Source organism: Pollicipes pollicipes, unplaced genomic scaffold, assembly GCF_011947565.3.
Source record: "Pollicipes pollicipes isolate AB1234 unplaced genomic scaffold, Ppol_2.1 Scaffold_4740;HRSCAF=5597_pilon_pilon_pilon, whole genome shotgun sequence".
NCBI classification, from domain to species: Eukaryota; Metazoa; Arthropoda; class Thecostraca; order Pollicipedomorpha; family Pollicipedidae; genus Pollicipes; species Pollicipes pollicipes.
Window position 1 is genome coordinate 4129845 of NW_023596545.1, and position 21206 is coordinate 4151050.

A 21206-nucleotide genomic window follows, 5' to 3' on the forward strand; every position below is an offset into this window, starting at 1 on the left:
AGCTATATGAAGGACACATTCACACATACATCACCCACACCATCGCGCTTCGCTAGCATTTCTTCATTTACGTTGAAAATCGAAATAAAAGGTCTTCAACTTCGCCATTTCTGCCCTTGCAAATGATGCAGCCATTTCTTGATCCTTCTCTGTCGACCTTACCGCTGTGGCTGCCAACGCGCCGAGGTAATCCCTCCGAAAGCAGCTGACGGAGGGTGGCCGCTACCTTTGCACACTTTAGGAAAAATGTTGCTGAAGCGCCGCTGCATCCTACGGTTTGACATGACGAATATTATTGCTATGTTCATCAGGGGTATCACCGGCGTCGATGCAGGTGGACAGGGCTACTTTCTGAACCATAACTTTTGTCTCCGTTGCAAGACAAAATTGGAAGAAGTGTACTTAAACTGCCACAATCTGCCCTTGCCATTCAGATTGGCTGATTGTGCCATTGAATGCAACGCAAAGTTGCTCCACATTTACAGTTCGCCTCACACATGGGTGTTTGTAACCACTCATCGGGAGAATACGGGGAACCATGACCTCCTCCCATTTGGGTTGTTTTGTAACCACTCACGGGGACACGGGGAAGCACGTACCTTCCCCATGGGTGTAACCACTAACGGGGAAATGGGGAAGCATGTACCTCCCCCATGGGTGTAAGTATTGGGAGCGGGGAAAATGTACCTAATCCCAAGGGTATAGGACTGGGAGCGGGAAACATGTACCTCCTCCCATAGGTGTAACCACTGGGAGCAGAAAAACATGCACCTGCTCCCAATTTTCCAAAGCAGAATGTTGTTCCCCCAGTTTGGTAATGCACGCTGTCCACCTTTTCTTTATTAAAAATGCAGCATTTGTCAGGTTATTCCCCAGAGTTAAGTTTGACCTGCTCAATCTTGACCCCCCAGAGACGGAGCTACACCCATGGCCCAGCACATGGCTTTCCCCGACGATTCACCATGACATGGCAATCTTTAACGGGCGGCCACGGTCTGCCGGCTGTAGCAGCCGGTTGCGAGCCGCCGCCGGCGCTCAATCAGAGGCGCACCCAGGCTCAGTTCGGGGGCAGGAAATGAGTACCAAAACATTTCAGTGTCATTGTGGTGCAAGCACACTTAACTATTTTCACGCCACAAATTAACAATCCGATCCCGTGTGGTGCGCTTGCCACGCCCCTGCCCGTCGCCGACCCGGCGTATGACGTCACACCGAAGCCTCTCGGCGCCCGATTGCGCAATGTTGCGCGGAAGGGTGACTTGCATGTTATGATGACAAAACCGCGGTCTGCCGCCCTCTCAGCACACTTCACCGTTCGGTGTAAGTCGGCAGCGGTGGGCGGCGCAGCAACAACAGTGCAACTGTGACGACAGTGAGACCAGCAGTGAGCGACGAGGCGACGGTGAGCGGCGGGACGACAGATCGGCGGGAGCAGCACGACCATGCCAGTGTGCAGCGAGATGCCCTGGAGCGGCGAATACGCCCACGCACGCGGCGGCGGCCCGTTCGGATTCAGCGGTTGGGGTGGCGGTGCCGGTGGGCCCCGCAGCTGCGGTCACGATGGGTTCGGCCCGATGGGACGCGGTGGGTTCGGCTCGATGGGACGCGGTGGGTGCGGCCCGATGGGACGCGGTGGGTGCGGCCCGACGGGACGCGGTGGGTTCGGCCCGATGGGATGCGGTGGGTTCGGCTCGATGGGACGCGGTGGGTTCGGCCCGATGGGACGCGGTGGGTGCGGCCCGATAGGACGCGGTGGGTGTGGCCCGACAGGACGAGGTGGGCACTGTCCAATGGGGTGCAGTAGCTTCGGCGCCATGGGACGTGGTGGATTCGGCCCGATGGGCTGGGGTAGTTTCAGAGAGTGTAGCCGAGGCCAGGGCCCTCGAGAAGGCCATCACGGCGGAAAGAGTGGGGCCCACGGCCGCGGCTGTGGACCTCACCGCAGCTGGGGAGGGCCGACAGGTCCGTGCGGTCCCCGAGGAGGCCATTGTGGTGCCCGAGGTGGAGCCGAAGGGCCTGTAAAGGGTCACGGACCCTGGGGCCGCGGCGCGTGGGGGGCGTGCCGATGGGGAGCCGCTGGAGGGCGTCCGCGCCGCTGGCACTGCCGCCCCGGCGCGTTTGATGCGCCGTTCGAGGATGCGCACCTGGTGGGTATCTTTTTGAACTTCGACCTCCCGATCTACTCGCGAGATGGCGAGACGGGCGAGGACGTGCTCACCGCCCCCGAACCGGGGACGGGCGAGGAGGCCGGCGACGAGAGCGTCATCAAGATCGACACGCGTCGCTTCTCGCCGGAGGACATTCGGGTCAGCTTCTCGGAGGGCCGGCTGGAGGTGACGGCGGCGCGGAGGGGTAACGACGAGGAGGTGACGCTGCGCAGGTCGGCCCGACTGCGGCCTGGCTCGAAGGTCACGGCCAGGCTGCGGGCCGACGGCTTCCTCTACATCAGGGCCGAAGAGCCACACGAGGCCGACGTCGATGTCGACGATGCTGAGGAGGAGTAGAGGGGTGGGTCGAGGGCGGGCGGGAGGGGTGACATGGAGCGGATACGTCTTTCAAAGGGAGGGACGGTCCCGGGGTCGTCCGGGATCCGTGCGGACACGCATCGCACGGGCCACCTGGACACATATTTCAGATCAAGAGATGGTGAACGACTCGTAGAAGGTGTGAATGCAATACGTAGGTGGGGTTAGTGAGCGACCGTAACGTGTAGCGCGAAATGACGGCCCACACATTTGTGTTTCACCCACGCTGCTTTAAAACAATGTACCTCCGGTGAGCTGGCTGAGTCCAGTCAAGGGCCGAGACATTTGATAGCAGTGTTGTCTGATTAACCTAATTATTCTCTTTTATGTGAGATACGAGGTGATAGTAATCACGGGCTGCAGGTCCACCTTATGTCGGAGCATTGATGAAGCACGGTCTCGTACACCGATGACGTCAGTGTATGGAAACCGCCCGCTTGTGTGTTGACATATTGTGTATTCATGTATGTGCTGTCACTGACATAAATACAGCGACCAGAAGACTACTGTTCTTTAATAACCGGCCGAGGCTGTCTGCGATGAAAACAGTGTTCTGTTTGGTAGCATGACTGACAATGCGAACAGACCATCACACACGAAGAACGCATCAACTATGGCACGGCACAGCTTTAAGCACTTAGCCAAAGAAGGGGGCCACGGGGGAGGTCATGGCACTATGCCATTATGCAAACACTAGGTGTTTAACGGTTTCGCAGGAATCTGATCTGAATTCACGGGAGTTCGAAAACGATTGTACACCGTACGCCCCAAAGGAGGGCTGCGACGCCTCGCCTGCGTGGCCCAGAACAGGCGGCGCACCTAGAGCGGGCTATTGACGGCGGTAACGGCAGTGCACAGCTGTGATAAATATGGAGAGACAGGAGTGAGTCCGCCCGATTCCGCTAATTTCTGAGATCGGTGTGGATGCAAAAAGATAGAGGTCGGGACGGGAGATGTGATCTATCTAAGCCGGGCGCTCCCATTTAGCGACCGAACTCCCCCATGGAGGAACACGGCATCTCGGCGCGAGATTTGCAATGTGGCCCAATCATGTCTGATGTTTGAGGCAATGAAGACGATTGTTCAGGCAACGCCAGCCGGCGGGCACCGCCTGGATGGCGATATTTGCCGCATGCGCTGACACGCACCACATGCACTGAGTCGAGCAAATCTGCTGTAGTAGCCGAAAGCAGGGGCTGTGTTTCCCCTGGCATGCGATGTTCAGGCACAGGCGAGATGCCCGAAGTTTACTTGTGTAATTTAAGTTACTCAAATACCATCGCTGCGTATAACAGTTTTTAGTGCCCGTCAGTCGCTTAAATCATCCTGTTAACGGTAGGGTGCAGTAAAACGCATTGCTCATGTAATGTTATTCTTGTTTGATTCGGGGAAAATCATAATGCGATTCGTCCTCAGGAGAAATGGACTTTAAATGGAACGCTACCGCATTTCAAGACATTGAAGCAAGAGTCAGATATGATAAAATAAGCTCACTTGTATCTGGCGGTATACTTGTGCAAAAGGCTGGTCCAGATAACACAATTTCTCTGTTTAGTAAATATGATCCCCAATACATAATTGTTTTATTACGTCATCATACTGGGCAGAGCATTAAGAGCTGATTGACGGCCGTCATATCTTGAAATCGTGCTCGCGAATGCCAGGTGTGAACGACTCGACAATTAATATACTTTTTGACCTTGGTCACCGCATGGCCAATGAAATAGCAGGATTTGAATGACGTTATAATGGCGTCACGGATGCCTCGGTGAGGTTGGAACAGTATCCCCGCAAATTTATCCCCGCAAAATTTGGGCTTCTTCGCGGGTGCGTAGCTCGGAAACTAGAAGGGTTAGGTCTTAAGAAGGGCAGAGCTGTAAAGCGCGCAGGATCATCTTCAAGATGGTTATTCCAGTTTCCAGCCCCATACAGATGTGGAGCACTGCCTTTAAAGGGTATCGAAACGCTACTTTAAGCTCAGGTCCGCCGCCGCACCGAAGTGCCTCCTGTCTGTCACTTTCAATGGGCGACTCCGGCTGCGCCGGGCTGCGCCGGGCGGCGGAGGCGGCGGCGGCCAGGGCGCCGCTCCCGGACCCCGGCCCGGGCAGCGGGGCGGCGGCGAGAGAGCGGCGCCGCCGCGAAAGCCGGACCTGTCCGCCGGCCGGACCGACCCGGCCGGCTCCGACCCGGACGGGAAAGCCTCGTCGCGCACGCGCCCGCGCCCGGAGAAAGCCGCGCCCCGGCTGCCGCGGCCGGCCCAGGCTGTGCTGCGCGGCCGCCGCTGCACCCGAGTCGGCTCCGGCCTCCGGCTCGACAGCTGTACAAGCCATGTGTGCGGTTGATCCAGACACGTCTGGTGGTGCCGAACAGTTATAAATCAGCTCAGACTCGGGTGTATGCTTTCCGAAGACCGTTGCTTGAAAAATCGCTTGTTCGATCGGCTACGTCTGGCATGAAATAAAGCGTGATTTGTGAACTCACCATAATGTTATCCAGGGCTCATAAAATGCATTGATGTGTGCATTTTTTTCGGCAGAACAGGACCGGTGCTGCAGGTGGTTGTCAGTTACGGCGCTGCGGCAGGAAGCACTGGATTACAGTGTGCCGCGGCTTTAGGATCGAGGGCGGGCGGTTGCCTGCAGTTTGCGAAGATCCGTTCTGCACACTTTCCGCACCTCCGGCAGCCGCTCTGCTCAGTGGTTCTGCCTTTCACGAGCCGGCGAGACTCTGACTTCTTCTTTCGACGTGACCTCCTGTGCGTGCTGACTTCGCATGGCAACTCAGAACCCAGCCCCCCCCCCCTCCCTCAGTTCTTACCCAGCCGACAGGAGGTGCGGCCGGCAGCATCTGTGATCTATCGGAGGTCACCACGCATGTCCCGTGCTGGCCATTGTCACTGCAACTGTGGGCAGGGTATCCGGTCCCGGAAACTGAGACGAGTGTGGCTAACGCGAGCTTCTGTTGAACACGAAAGCCAAATACGGTCGTCAGCTCGTGACGTCTGGCTGCGTTGGACAGAAATACACCAGCCGTCTCAGCCAGCCATCGCAGTCGGGAACGGCTCGCGCTTGTCGGTGGCAAAAGCTCCGTTCATTCATTGTTCACCGGCGCACAAATCCTGTGAAGGCGTTGCTTCTGCCGCCTTTTATAGCCGTGAGAACGACCTGGGCAAAGCCGATGAATACCTCACAGCGCGTTTTTGCACGGCAAGCTCTGGTGCCGTATTAGGAGTGTATTTTTGCAATGAGTCTGGCAGAAAACGTGTCTGACAGGGAAGGTTCCAGATATTCCTGTAGGGGCATGCCAAGCGCGCCTGTTGCCGACTGCCTATCCGACCTTGTTCTGGCGGTGTTTGTGGCGCACGCGGCCCACAACGCACTAGCGCAGTCCACCGATAGCGTTCAGTGAAAGAAGAGAACATATTAGAGGACACGTGACTTTTCGTTATCCCCTCCCGTCACAGCAACAGTTTGCGATGAGTGGCTCTGGCGCAGATTCGTCCCTCACCGATCTGTGTGGCGCGGCGCAGCTTTCCACGCCGGCCGTCCCCTGCGCGCGCCCCTATAACGCCGGCCGTCCCCTGCGCGCGCCCCTATAACGGTACCCCTCAGCCGACGAGCCCGCGCCGCCTCCCGCTGTGCGCGCCCCTGTGATGCCATCCCACACGGGGCGCCGGGCCGGGCCGGGCCGGACGCATGCACGCTGCAGACGGCGGCCGGCCGGCCGCGCCGCCGCGGTGTCGCCGGGTGCGCCGCGGCACCCCGCACTGCAGCCCGGTGAGTACCGGCCACACCCGCCTGCTCCTGCTGACCGTCGCCCCCGGCCCGGCGCGTGGCTCAGTCCGGTGGCGCACCGCGCTGTAGGCTGGCCCGGTGTGGAAGACTGCGGTCCACGGCCACATGGTCTTGTGACGTGCCTTGGAAACATGGTCCTGTGACGTGCCGGTGGTGTGGAGGGTTTTTAAATGCCTAAATGTAATGCAGGTTATAGGCCCAGTGCATGTGCAGAGGTCGAGATCTCTTCGCAATGGCCCGGGCAGAGAAGATCCCACCCGGATCTGAACCCGAGAATATGTGTCTGCCGGCTCGCGGACAGTCTGGAAAACCTGTCTTCAGTGGTGCACGGCCGGAAATTCTTCTCATAGGGAATGGGTCAGCTGGGGGGGGGGGGGGGGGGAGGGGTAGGAAGATCTTATCCCCTTGACAGTCGGTGTGAGTCTTCTCATTCAATTTGCCGGCTTATTTCGCAACTGGTTGGACAGTCGGCGGACCTGCCGGTTTCGATATTCTGAGGCCATTTTAAGGACCTCAGAAATATGCGCTCGGAACTGCTGCGTGTGTGGCACAGCACACTGATATTTCAAGGGCGTGTGACCCGTCCTTCCGACATACCGTGCATGCTTCGGCGACGATAATAACGCACGTACGCAGCAGTCGAATGGTTGTCAGATGCCGCCCATTGCCTACCTGGTTACCCATCCAATCCGGACTGTGGGCCCCTATCTCCAGACACGAGCCGCCCTGTCTCACTCGCCCCGGTGCGCGACCACCGGCGCGTCGGCACGCGGCCATGACAGGCCAGAGCCCCGAACAGCTCCAGTCCCTGCGGCCACCAGGACGCTGAGCACAGGGGCGACACCGGCGGGTCGGCCGGCGGCGGTCGGAGCCGTCGGCGGCCGGCGCCGGCTCCGGCCGCAGGAGCGCAGGGGTGCCGATCGGGGTCAGTCGGGCGCCGCGCCGGCCCGGAAGGTCGCGTCCTTGGTGCCGGCCGGCAGGGTCGCTGCCCGGCTCCTCTCCCGCCGCCGCCGCTGATTGGCTGCCGCCCGGCCGAGCGGCGCGGCGCGGACGCTGATTGGCTGACGGTGCGGCACCGGTGCCGGATGGCATGCTGCACGGGGGCGGAGCCGGCGGGTGCGGTCGGGGGACAGCCGCAGCTCGGGTTGACCCGTGCAGGGCTGGTCAGTCAGTGCAGCGCCCTCACGACGCTGACTGTGAGTCGCCGAACTCCTGGCCCGGACCACAGAGGCACGTCGATGCACTCAGTCCCAGGTACGCACCGTTCCCAGACTGCTGCAAGGTCAAACGCTGCACCTCTGAGGCAGGTGTAGTAAGTGGGCTCGCTGGCTGCATTTCCCGTACGGCTATGGCATGTCCGATTTCGGGATATCGATGTGCGTGATAGAACCTGCACAACAGTGTCGCCCATTTTGCGCGGGACGTTGCCCGCTGCTTCCAGGATCCCTGCTTTGGATCGCCGCCTGAAAAGGCATGTGCTCTGGAGACCCGAGCTCCTATAAGAGAGCGTGTGGTGGATTTTTCATCCGTCATCTTTTCGTCTAAGCCGGAAACGACATGGACGAAGTAGATAAAATTCGCAAAATTTTGCACCGGGAACACTTGTTTTCACGTTTATTTTTCATGTTCTCATGTCGCTTGTCAGCATGGCACTGTGCCGCCCTCCTTGACAAAGGCCTTATGCATGTGAACCTGCCTAAAGCTTATTTACTTAACATCCAGGCAGCGTCCTCCTTCCCCGAAATTCCACACACACACGCACACGCACACGCACGCACACGCACACGCACGCACACGCACACGCACACGCACGCACACGCACACGCACGCACACCACACACACACGCGCGCGCGCGCGCACTCACACACACACACACACACACACACACACACACACCACACACACACACACACACACACACACACACACACACACACACACACACACACGCACGCACGCACGCACGCACGCACGCACGCACGCACGCACGCACGCACGCACGCACGCACGCACGCACGCACGCACGCACGCACGCACGCACGCACGCACGCACGCACGCACGCACGCACGCACGCACGCACGCACGCACGCACGCACACACACACACACACACACACACACACACACACACACACACACACACACACACACACACACACACACACACACACACACACACACACACACACACACACACACACACACCCTACGATTCAGTCAATAATTTACGGCTTCCACAGAAATCGCTTCTTACTTGGGCTCGGTTAGATTCTGTCGTATGTGTAGCATTCCTCGTCCGCCGGTGGGCCAGATGCCACACATGTACCAGGCTCCCGGTATATCTTCCCGGGCACCCGCCCCTGGTGCCGGAGCCAGCAGGAATCCAGAACCAGCTCGAAATCAAGCTGGATGTCTGACAAGAATCGTGCTCTAGCCACATGGAGCTGAAAGATTCAGCAAGAGCCAAGACCCAGCCGTAAATATGTGCAAAAGTTCAAAGAGAACCGGCATCCCAACTGGGGTTTATTCGCGCGATCCATCTTGGCAGCTGGGCTGCATTTTCGCCCATAATCTTGACTGTTACTTTTCCTTAAAGTACATACATTGCGATGCTCAAAACATCTACACTGCATTCCATCTATGCATCATGCGCCACCTTTATTAAAGACCAGAGTATTTACATTGCGTATCATGCCCCACTTTGATAAAAATTTAAAAACATTAAACATAACATTAACATATGATATCGTTCATTCCAGGTCATACACCTGTGCATTGATAATAACTCAAATAGCGACAAGAGCTGTTTGTTTATGAATTAGTCATGAACGAGAAGCTAGGGCTGGACATTTGCGTGAAACCGATGAGAACCAGAGACCAGGATCTGGCATTTACGGAAGAACCGGAAGGAGCCAGAACCTGCTGTGTGTACAAGGACACATTGAAACCTAAAACTGGGAACCGGGGTATGACATTTGTGAAAGAACCAATGGTAACCAGGTTCCGGCATCTGATATTTGTGAAGACCCAATGAGAGCCAGGAACAAAGATCTGGTGTTCGCACAACAATCAATGGTGTTAAGAAACCATGCGCGGGTGTTTACGGAAAAACTGAAAGTCAGGTTCCAGGGCATCACCACGAAAAGGCCAACAGGAACCAGGTACCAACTTCGTGCCCCGGACATATGTGTGTCAGGAGCTCCATGATATGGTCATGAAAACGCCAATGGATATCAGGAACCAGCATTTAGAACCTGGTGCATGTCTGGCGCGGCCTTCATGCAAATCAATAAAAAATCGAGTCATCTACCTGTCCTTGGTTTCACCGACCAACTGCATCTCGCCACTCTGGTATACGACCACCAACCCTCCGCTCCACTGTGAGACTGGCGATTAGAAAGCAAAAAGTGGTACGCCATGAACGCAAATATTGTCTCAATGCCAAGCGTCCATTTCCCAAAAGTGCGTGTTATGGGGTGCAGTTTTCTATCCGTTCCTGGGGAACGGGAGGGCCCCCAACCTGGGCTCCATCTCCCCAACTTTGAGAAGAAAGTGGACCAAATCCGTAAAGAAACCCGTTTGTTTGCGCATTGTGGGGGTAGGTTTCATCATTTCGTCATGGGGCCGAAAACACACACACACACACACACACACACACACACACACACACACACACACACACACACACACACACACACACACACACACACACACACACACACACACACACACACACACGAGCGCGCGCGCGCGCACGCACACGCACACGCACACGCGCACGCACGCAGGCACGCTCGGCGAAACTACGCCCCTGGCGTGTGATGTGATTTGCGTGCATGTTAAATTACATGTAAATTTTGCTTTGAATTGAAGGAGATGTGTCACATTTGAAAATATCCCAACAAGCATTATATATGAGGAAGCAAGCTCACGTACAACTATTGGTATCAGGGGTGTCAATATTCGTAAATTGTTGGGGGGGGGGATAAATTATTGGATTACGACGCCCAAACAAGCGCTTCTCCTACCGGAAGACGGCGTTCTGGATCCGCCCATGACGTGACCTTTGTACAAAGCAACGGGTGGCGTAACCCATGCCAGCTGCAGTCATGTCAGATAACACGGTCATTTTTTTCAATGCCGTCGAAATCCTGAACAGGAGCTCAGGACAATCCCGAGAAATACAAAGAAGCGATAAGTCGGTTTGAAACTTAAGAACATAAAGGAAAAAGTGTTCTTGTTGCGGCTTCTTTAGGTTTACAGAGTCCAAGGGCGGATCTAGAGAGGGGGAGGGGGCACGGGGCCATGACTTCTCTTGGGCCCCAAAGGGGTCCACTGGCTCCGAGGGGCCCTAGCCGGCCGAAACAGCTGGAGTTTTTTTCAACACAAAGCGCAACAAAACTGGGTATCTCTGGAATTTCAGGCGACCAAAAACAACCTTAGACAAAACTGAAGGGCCTATGAGAAGCCCCAAAAATATTAAATGATTGGAAAAGTTTTGAAATGGCAATTCTAAGCCCCATTACACTGTCGAGGGGCCCCATGCTGTTTCCGAGGGACCTATATGCTCACTTGCAGGATCATTTCGATCGTTAAAGAGCATTCCAGGCTGCTCTTCATTTCTTTGCACTTGCTCGGAGGGCTCTGTGCTGTTGTTGGGGCCCTTCCTGTTGGCGTGCCGGGGCACTCTTGTCAATCACAGGCCCTTCCACGGATTCTTTCCATTCGCCAGAGAGGCTCTGTGAGCTGTAGTCGGGGCCCCATATCTTAATCTGCCGGGGCATTCTCGGCTGCTTAAGGGCCCTTTACGTGGGTCTCCGTTAACCTATCTACACACTTGCCATATACTCATGGACCACTTGCCATATGCTCACATGCTTGCTATATGCATATTGGTCTAGAACGTTTGCAGTTCTCTGTCACTTGCTTAGGACCCTACACTCTTGTCGGGGGCTCCATCTGATGACCTGCTTGGACACACTCAGTCGTTCGGGGACCCTCTACACTGGGTCTTGGGCACCTCTTTTCTGAATGGGGGGGAAGGGGGCCTACGCTCTTATGGGGAGGCCTATCTGATAACCTGCTCGGGCACATTCGATCGATCGGGGGCCCTCTACATTGGGCCTTGGCCACGTGCTATTTGAATGGGGCCCTACGCACTTGTCGGGGGCCCCCTCTGTTCGCCTCCTCGGCCACATTGCACTGCTCAGGGGGCCCTATACATTGGTTCTTGATGTTTGAATTTAGGAATCTTTGCTCCTATCGAGGTCATCTGATAACCTGCTCGGATACACTCCATCTTTCGGGACCGGGTTTTGGGTACTTCTTATTTGAATGGAGGGTCTTACGCGCCTGTCAGGTCCCCTTCTGAAAAGATGCTCGGGCCAATTCCATCGTTCGAGGGGCCATTTGCACAGGGCCTTCGGTACTTCCCGTTTGAATGGAAGGCCTTACGCTCTTGTTGGAAGCCCTATCTGTTAACACGCTCTGGCACACGCGATCATTCGGGGGCACTCTACTTTGGATCTTTGCTGCTTCCTATTTACATGGAGGGTCCTACGCTCTTGACGGGGACCCTATATTTTAAGCTGCTCGGGCACGGTTGATCGTTGGGAACCCTACATATTTTGTCGTAAGTATTTCTTAATTAAATGGATGGCACTATGTTCTTGGCGAGCCCCATCTATTAAGCTGCTCAGACCGGCTTCGGATGCAAAGGGGGTGGGGGGAGCCATGAGGCAAAGGCTCCGAAGGGGCCCATAACCGGCCGAACGGAGGCAGTTTTCTTATAACAAAATTGCACGCCTTTGGACCTACAGAGGATCAGCAACAAGTGCTTGCAAAAGTAAAGAGCTCATGAGCAGACGAAGTTAATTCTTTCCTGATCGCAAATGGAGTTGCTTGGAGAAAATTTTGGGGCTCATTACGTTGCCCAGAGACCTGACGCTGCTGCCCGGGCCCTATATGTCCACTTGCCGGGGCAATCTGATCGCTAAGGAGCTTTCCACGTCGCCTTTGATCTCTTCGCATTTCCCCGTAGTGCCCAACACTGCCGTTGGTACGCCATCTGCTTCGATACCTAGGCGCTCTTGAGTAATCAGGTTCTCCTTCACGGATTTTTCCTATTCGCCCAAAAGGCCCTATGCGTTTTTACGGCGCTCCATATGCCCGGGTACGTTCAGTTGATCAGGGGCTCCTCATATTAGTCTCCGGTTCTTGGAGAGCACTTACTTGGAGGGCCCTGTGCCGTTGCTGGGCCCTTATCATGTAAGCCCCCGAGACACTCGGTCTTCAGGGTCCCTTTACTCTGATCGAGGGATCTTTCCCTTCCATCTCATTTGCGGAGGACTCTTCATTCCTGCCGAGGCTCTTTCTGTTAATGTGCTCGCACACTCTTGATCGCACAAAGGTATTCATTCATGATGGTCTTGGGTAATTCCCCTCTGCTCAGAGGCTCTTGTGCTCCGGGTGGGGCAACATACGCCAGCTGGTCGGGACACTACCGATCGTTTAGGGGTCCAACACGCTGGTCTTGGATTCTTTTTGCTTGCTCTGAGGATCTTATACTTGTTGACGGGGGCCACTCTGTTGACCTCCTGCGGCACCCATGATCGCTCAGGTTTCGTCCCAATTGCCCTTGGTGCCTTCGCCTTAGAGCAGTAGTCGAATATGCGCCGATGAATTCTTACGCGCAATTGCCGAACGTACTTTTACATACCGCCGACGTCGTATGTGTCATTTTCATTGGCTACTAAGTGTGTGACACTTTTTATGCTCGTGCATCACGTTCTTAACATGCTTTGAATGATCATATATTTTGTACTCCTTTATGATAAAGAACAAGTTATGCATTAATCATCAGCCATTAGCTGATTACATGGCCCAGCCGGCTAGCCGTAAATATAGAAGCTAGAAATCAAGTCCATGCTTGGTTTTGATGGTTGTTAGCAGCCAACTCAAGTTCATTTTGCCTGTTGTTTCGAAGCACTTGGCCGGAAAATCACAGCATTTAACATGATCTGTAGAACATGAGTGAGGTCTATGTGTATGCATGCGTATCACGCCTAGCTTTATAGGGCTGTGCACAGCAAAATGGGTTTCCATATTTAAAAATAAATCTGTAAGTAAACACCCACACGCAACACACCCACACCCACACCCACACACACGCACGCACGCACGCACGCACGCACACACGCACGCACGCACGCACACACACACACACACGCACACACACACACACACACACACACCACACACACACACACACACACACACACACACACACACACACACACACACACACATATATATATATATATATATATATATATATATATATATATATATGTGTTACTACATACTTGTCTTAAAATGTAATGGCGGAAAAGGAAGAATATTCTTTGGAGGAGCCCCAAACTCTAGGGGGCCCCACGGCGTTGCGTGGCCCCCTTGACGAAATCCTGGATCCTCCCCTGACAGAATCACGCCATGCGACCCTCGCGGCATTCTGGCACTAACCTTCTGGTCGGGCTCTGACCAAATCACGGAATACGACACCACAGACCCTGATAAGAGAAAGATATCGGTGTTAGTGATCAGTTATTGAATGCTTCCGTTCCATCTAGCTCACTTTACAGGCTATACTCGTTTCTTGCTGAACATTAACACGCGGTCGGGCAGGGGTCAAATTGACCCCCCGAAGGTTTTCCAGAATGGTTTCTGAACGGCACGGCGAAGCCGCGCCAAATTTTGTAAAGCTGTAGACAATTAAATAGCGGATTGTTTGACATAAAAAATTGATGTGTACCTCTCAAGGTCGCTGACCTATGGCAGGTCAAAGTCAGGCCGTGGTTTCAGCGAAAGCAATTTCTAGGGAATCTTTCAATCTGATCCAACAACGGCGCGTTAGACGAAGCCATGCATCTCTAAGATACTTTCTTAGGCAACACAACAGTTGAATGAGCAATTAACATTGACCTAAGGTCAGGTATGAAGGTCACACCAAGGTCAAAACTAACCTGTTTTGTTTCTCCAGAGCTTGATGTATGGGATAGTTTCTGGTGCTCATTTCGAATTTACTGATAGCAGGAACCGCATTATACGTTTTCCATGGACTCTTTCGAGGTCAGAATAGGTCATTGACCTAAAATGACTCAGATCAACACTTTGTTTTAGGGGCATACTGCCTAGCGTGATCTTTGTCGGTTAGTCGAATGCAAAACTCAAAGCAATCTTATATAATTTTGGTTACGTTGACCTTCAAAAGGTCAAAAAAGGTCACTGACCTTGAACGAGAATGTGACCTTTTACTTAGAAACGGTTATCTAGGTTCTGGGGCACTTTGGAGACCAACCTGAAACTTGATCTTGTTTGACTTTTTTGACCCAAAGGTCATGACCTAGGAATCTGAAATTTTGACCCAAGTGAGTTCACGTACAGTTCAACATACTCTATAAATTTGGTGTATCTAGCTTTCTTAGTTCCCGAGATCTCAGGAGAGTCAAATTGACTCCACCCCCCTCACCCAACCTACCTGAGCGAAGGGTATCTAGCCGGCCATCCGGGCGCGTGTTAACAACACATAGATTGACACGTTTTGGCATTAGCGATAGACACCAACGGTGATGATGATATTTACGATTTATGGACTACGTGGCCATTTCGCGCCTTCTCGAAAACTTCAGCTGGGTGTTGCTCGGTCAGAACTGTCAACTGTCAGCTACATGTCGCTCAGTCAAAACTGTCATTTATTTATTTCTTCGCACTTCGATCTGTACAGCCATGCCGTTCAACGGCTATAAATAATTCTCAACTTAATATGGGCTAAAAGGCGAGTACGTCAACGAAGTCACACAGTGAGTCCGGACCCAGGAGCCGGAAAAAGGGTGCTGGAACAAAGTAACGCAGACGATCCTTGGAATGGTGATGACACGGGGTCAGGACATGTTCAGCGGCCAGTCGCTCGCCACATCCCTCGCACTGTAGCATAGTGGCGACACAAGGTCAGGACATACTCAGCGGCCAGTCGCTCTCCACATCCCTCGGACTGGGGCATGCACTGGTCCGACTGTTAGCACCAGTGCGTAGTATATGTGTGCCCAAGCCGTAGCCGTCAAAGAGCAGGCTTTTGAAATCTCTTACTCCGGTGAGACAATTCCCATTCGCTAATAAGTGGTTCGATGGTCTTGAATGTGTGCTTTATTTCGTCAAAATAATGTTACCCTCTGTCAAGAGTATACCTGGTAACTGCCAACTTCAGGTCACCCACCGGCAGGCTGATGGGAAGGGGATGATCTTGACATGCGGCTGCTCTCACTGCGGCGTCTGCTTTTCCGTTGCTACAACTCCGATGTGACTAGGAACCCATATGAAGGCTGTTTCAACATTTTGGTGCTTTAATTTGCAAAGTCCATTGCAAATCAGATCGTATGATGTATGGATGGCCAATAGACAATGAAGTTGGGTATAATGACAAGAATGTCCGAGCGAGTCGGTTAAAATAGAAAGCCGCTGTACCCACGGTCATGGGTGTAGGGACAAGGGGGTGGGGGGTCAGGAGGGCTAGCAGTGTTGACTGCCCCCCCCCCCCACTTTTCAGACTAAGACTGTGTATACCTTACTTTTGCACTATATTAAGCATACGTGGTGATTTGCATATTTCACCAGCTATCTTCCTCCAGATGTGTCATCTTTTTCGTTCGCTCATTGGCCATCGCTTAATGTCACAGCCGTAAGGCCGACGCCCGCGCGGCCCATGGAGAATGCAACACCGGGCGTCGAGGCTGTTGTTGCTACAACGCGATCGCGCATGTTCAAAACCGTAATACACGTTTTTTTTATCGGTAATCAATTCTGACTGAATCTTGAACATTTTAAGATGAACATGAATTAGACATTTTGATACAAATTTGGGACCCCTCTCATTTACAATCTACGTTAAGAGGTCGTCAATATTTCTGAAGAACGCAGAAAAACACGGGAACTGGAGTCCATGTGACAATTATTGGACCACTTACGGCGATCAGGGATGTTGTTGGCTCAATGAGGATTCCTGTGCTGATCCGGGGCCAGCAGCGTGGGTCAGAAGGCCTCTCGTGTCAGGGGTCTTCTGAACAATGTGGTATAATATATCCTTCTCATGGCCTCCGGATCGACCAGGAAAACCTGCCTCTGTCGCCAGAACGACAGCCAGTAAAAACTTCGCGATGGGACGGAATGGCCGTTCAGCCCTTGACCGGAAACAGAAATGTATCCCTGGTGTTCTACTCAACGGGCCCCTTGCCCGGAAGGAAATAAGTGGTGTCATTATTGTTGAGTAGGGTTGGGGTCCCATTATTGATGAATAAAGTGGGTAGAAATGAGCTTAAGAAACAAAAGAATAATCTTAGGAAGCTGGATAACCTTATTTGCAGAATGACATAGATGAGTCGAGTGGGCAAAATTGTGCACCAGTAAGACACAGCTTCAAACGCATATCTAGCACAGCAGCCATGACATCTGAATAAAGAGTGATAAAAACTCCATCTTCCCCCCCCCCCCCCGGTCACCGGGCTTGCTTTTCAGAACAAAGTTCCTGAAGTACACCCCTAGCTTGACCTCCCCACTTTTCGAAATGTTTCCACGCCTATGCCCACAGCTTTCGTCATAAGTCTGGCACTTCAGAGGATGGAGACCGTTACACATGAACCTGCCTGGCCGGACAGGCTGCGGCTCCAGCCGGACCCAGTAACCCCAGAGTAACCCCAGACTCCTTAACAAGAAACGCCGGAGGGGGAACTATATAGTTACTTTGTTTCTTTCCACGCAATGCCACAAATTACGTGTTCCATTAATCCAGAGGCAGAACCGGCCGCTCCTCGGCACCCAGCTTTTGCTGTCTCTGGCCAGGTCATATTATCTACCTCCAGTGCTCTCTCTCCCTCTCTCCCTCTCTCTCTCTCTCTCTCTCTCTCTCTCTCTCTCTCTCTCTCTCTCTCTCTCTCTCTCTCTCTCTCTCTCTCGCCCTGCGCTCTGCTCTCTTGCGCCCTGATCTCTGCTCTCTCGCGCCCTGCTCTCTGCTCTCTGTTCTCTCTCTCTCCCTCTCTCGCGCTGTCTCTCGCACTCTGTCGCTCTGTCTGTTTTCAAAACGTTTCGCGTGGCTCCGGTTACACCGCACCGTATGGTTATACAGTAATTGGCATGATCAAGACCACTCGTGGTTAATTTGCCCAATTACATCGCAAAAGGGTGCTATCAGGCGACATGGCCTCTGGATTAAAACGTGCTAGGTCAAGGGTAAGGAGTAAACTGATATTGCGAACTGCAGCGTTGGGAACGTTAGAATATGCCGCGGCTGGTTGTTTCCGACTGCTCACGACGTTTCAGCAAGGACGGTTTGAGACATGACGTCGAGATAAAGGAAGCGAATAGGAGTAATTCTGATACCCTAGCTTTGTCCGCCGTGGAAAATGATCGCGGACATTTGTGTGACCAGTGACCTTTAACCGGGTGGCTCGCGCTTGTCTAACACCACCAACCGCCGGCATTGGCGTACATCGACGCTATGATGCACATTGGGGCGTGCCTAGCGGAGGACGGGACAGGGGTGTACCCAAGCAGGAGAGCTGAACGACAGGCAAGCTGCCCGCACAATACGCTTGTTTGAGAAGCGTTGAATTCGTACCTACCGATGAAACATCCTGCTGCCAAGCGTTTTCGAACGCAGTTGTTGAACGCAGCAACGGAAAAACTTCATTTTGAACGCTATGGAAATGTTCTGTTCATACGATTATTTTTTGCGCTCATTGTAAACGTGTGCATAGCCCTAGGCCGTAAACCACGCATTGGGAGAAAGCGCTCTGCCCACAGAATACTTTTGCCGATCGTGTCATACTCTTTTCACAGGTATCGCTGCTGTGCATTATATATGTTTTCTTCTCCCACCCCTCGGCTGGTCAAGCTAGACATCCTTTAAGAAAACATGAGTTTGATACATTTTCGCTGCATGTTTCGATAGCTCGTACTCAATTCACTGCTGTCATATTTGCACGAAATGAGCAATTGTATCGTTTCAAGCGTCTATCGATTGCAGTCTTCCTGTATGTCCGAATATTTAAGATAAATTAAATGGACAGTTGGGGCTCAACCATGACTTAAATTCCGACCAGGAAACCGTCTTTGATCCCAATTTTTGTACCCTTGGGTATGTGAGTTGTCTGTTTTAACACTTGTTCGGAGAATCTTCATTCAGCCCGGTAACTGCACAATTTTTGTCTAGTCCTGAAACAACTGAAAAGAAGGTTTCACAACACGTGTTCAAAGGTATGTATGTCTATTTCAAACACACACTTTGCAGAGGCAAGACAAAGCTTCTTTTATGTCTCAATAAAGTTCCGCGGATGAAATTATTCACATGCACGCCTCTCTCAAAATTTCCTTTTTATTCTCCTCAAGGAAAAACTAGTATTTTGTAGAATACCAGCTCTTGCATATGAATCATGCGTTCCTCTTTTTCATGGCATCACAGACGCGCGTCGGACCCGTCTTAAAATCATGTGACGTCATGAGAAAAACTGTGGCTTGTATAGTTATAACCGAGAGCGCTTTAATTGAAATCCGACCCGGCTTGCTCGTCGCATTGTAAGTCACACCCAAGGTGAAATGTTTACTGAGCCATCTTAAGTGTACTGGAAGACAAGAAAGGTACAATCGATAAGAGACCGCCAATCGTCTACAAATGTGATGAAATGCGTTGCATGCTAGGCATTGAAACTGGCAGCCAAAAATTCGTTGGGCTCCTCTTCTCTAGAAAAGTGGCCAGCGTGATCAGGCAGGATTAGATGGGAGAAGAACGCACGAGTGTGACGGCGGGAGTTGTCGAAAGGTATGTCGGATTGGTATGTCGGAAGGTATGCCGGATTGGTATGTCGGAAGGTATGTCGGATTCACCCGAAGCACGACGAAGGCAGACGCCGTGTGAACTGACCATGAAGGAGCGTCGTGCCACCGCCAGGTCTGTTGCTGCCATGCCTAGCAACAGGCGCCGCGTGCCAAACTTCAGGCCGCGGCTGGAGCCTCTCTGCGAATAAAGTAGGGTTATTGCGACTGAGCGTATACAGTCTGCCATATCATCTCTTGCAAACAGGCCGTCAACAGGCATCATACACTTCGGTAACTAGTTTAAAATTGTTGTATGAACTGAAATCGCCTAGGAGGTATTTGGAGCAGAACTGATTTCAACTTCTGAGTTCCGTTTACATAATCATAACAATTGTTAAGTCAAGACTGCGATCGTGTGTACAAGTGCGGACCATTTTCTAGTAGTGTCAGATCCCTGCAAGAGCTGGTATGCCCCCTGCTGCCAGGTATGCCCTCCTTGGCTTGCAACCGGCCGTGATGGACGATTAGCCGCTGTAATTTCTGCAAGGACAATCCTGACTGGCCTAGACAAGCCACACTTTTACAGATCGCTATCCTGAGAAGCAGCGCCCAGGCTCAAGAGGAAGCCGTGAGCTATCCGCTGTTCAAACGTTCACGATATCTTAAACTGGCTGATAACACAGACATTGTTCCGGCTTAGCTACGATGCCACACAAGGACAGAAACAGGATGCGCACCCCCTGCCTGGTTAACATGAGTTTATTTAAGATGTTCTTGCCAGATGTGTTAGTTCGGTGCCATTATTACTTTTTTGCATGTGGTCACTGCTTGTTTGTCTGGAGCTTTTGGCTGTGAGTGCGCCAGGCCCTCTCATGTCAGACAATTTCGATGGTCTGACCACAGTAATATGAACACATGTCCTTGCTAGCAAAAATGCGATCATTGTGCGAGAAGGCGTACAAAAATGCCCGTGCTGAAGTGACGCCTAACCCAGTGCCAGGGAAAGCACCCAGGGATTTTGAGGAAATGGCAAGGGGTTTTGGGGAAGCCAGACTACTGCCTGAACAATCCCTATTCCGCTTGTTGTGGGCTTGTAATGCCGAATGCCTACCAGGATCAGCACAGCATTTGCTATCCTCGACTTCGTGGACCCGCACGCTTGACTGAGGGTTAGTTGATTAGCTACTTCATTACCCGATAAGAAACCAACACAGGAATTTGTAATACGGAGTTCGTAATAACCTTTATTGATCTATCAATCTCTGATCACAATCCTGTCAATGTATTCCTAAACGTAAAAGATCGACAGCATGAAAAACACACGAGCCACATAAAACAAAGCTGCGATCGAAGACCCAGACCCAAAAAAGCCGGATCACATGGACCTGACGGCGTGAGAGCTTTACACTTCTCCAACAATGGTGCCGGTCTGATCACGGTTGCCCGCTCGCCGTGCATAGTCCCGATTTTGTCTTGGTGCGCATCCCCCAATAAACCAGAGAAGTCATCACACGACCCACAGGCGCCCTTCCCGCCCGTCAGATTGGCTCTGGCCCGGTTGGCCGGGTCAGCTCATCAGCCACCTCGGAGTGGCGTCCAGCCGCTCAGACAAGCGCACTGCCGTCCGCGCCAGCCCGCCTTATAAGACGCGCGGCTGAGCCGCTGCTAGCGCGGTTTGGCGGCGCTGCCCCCCCCCCCCCAAAAAAAAAAACCAAGCGACAATCCCCGCACCTTGCCCAAGCGGCTTCAGTTGGCCAGGAGTGATGCCGGTCGGTGCAGACGAGCGTCCCTCGGCGGCGACGCTCGCGCGGGATCACGCCGACTCGGCGCCCAGCACCGCCCGCCCAGAGCCCGTCACGCTGGCTCGGTATTATGTGGACGGGCGTGCAAAAGGGGGGCTTCTAGCTCAAACCGGTCTCGGGAATGTTCTGAGCGCCGCGGCAGCAGCAGCGCGGGGGTCGGCGCGGGCACAGGCGTCGCCCCATGCACGTGATCCCAGCCCAGCCAGCGGGCGGTCGGCGAGGG

At 53.2% G+C, this 21206-nt stretch overlaps 1 protein-coding gene and 1 long non-coding RNA gene across 2 annotated transcripts in view; one reads left to right on the forward strand and one right to left on the reverse strand.

Annotated features, from left to right (window-relative positions):
• The window catches only part of LOC119098910 (sin3 histone deacetylase corepressor complex component SDS3), a 37698-nt gene that overhangs the window by 9556 nt on the left and 6936 nt on the right, over positions 1-21206 (reverse strand). The gene's annotated exons all lie outside the window — the stretch shown is intronic.
• Positions 7494-9627, forward strand: LOC119098541 (uncharacterized). Its single transcript, XR_005094255.1, has 2 exons — positions 7494-7573; positions 9080-9627. It is a non-coding gene; the product is annotated as an uncharacterized LOC119098541 (long non-coding RNA).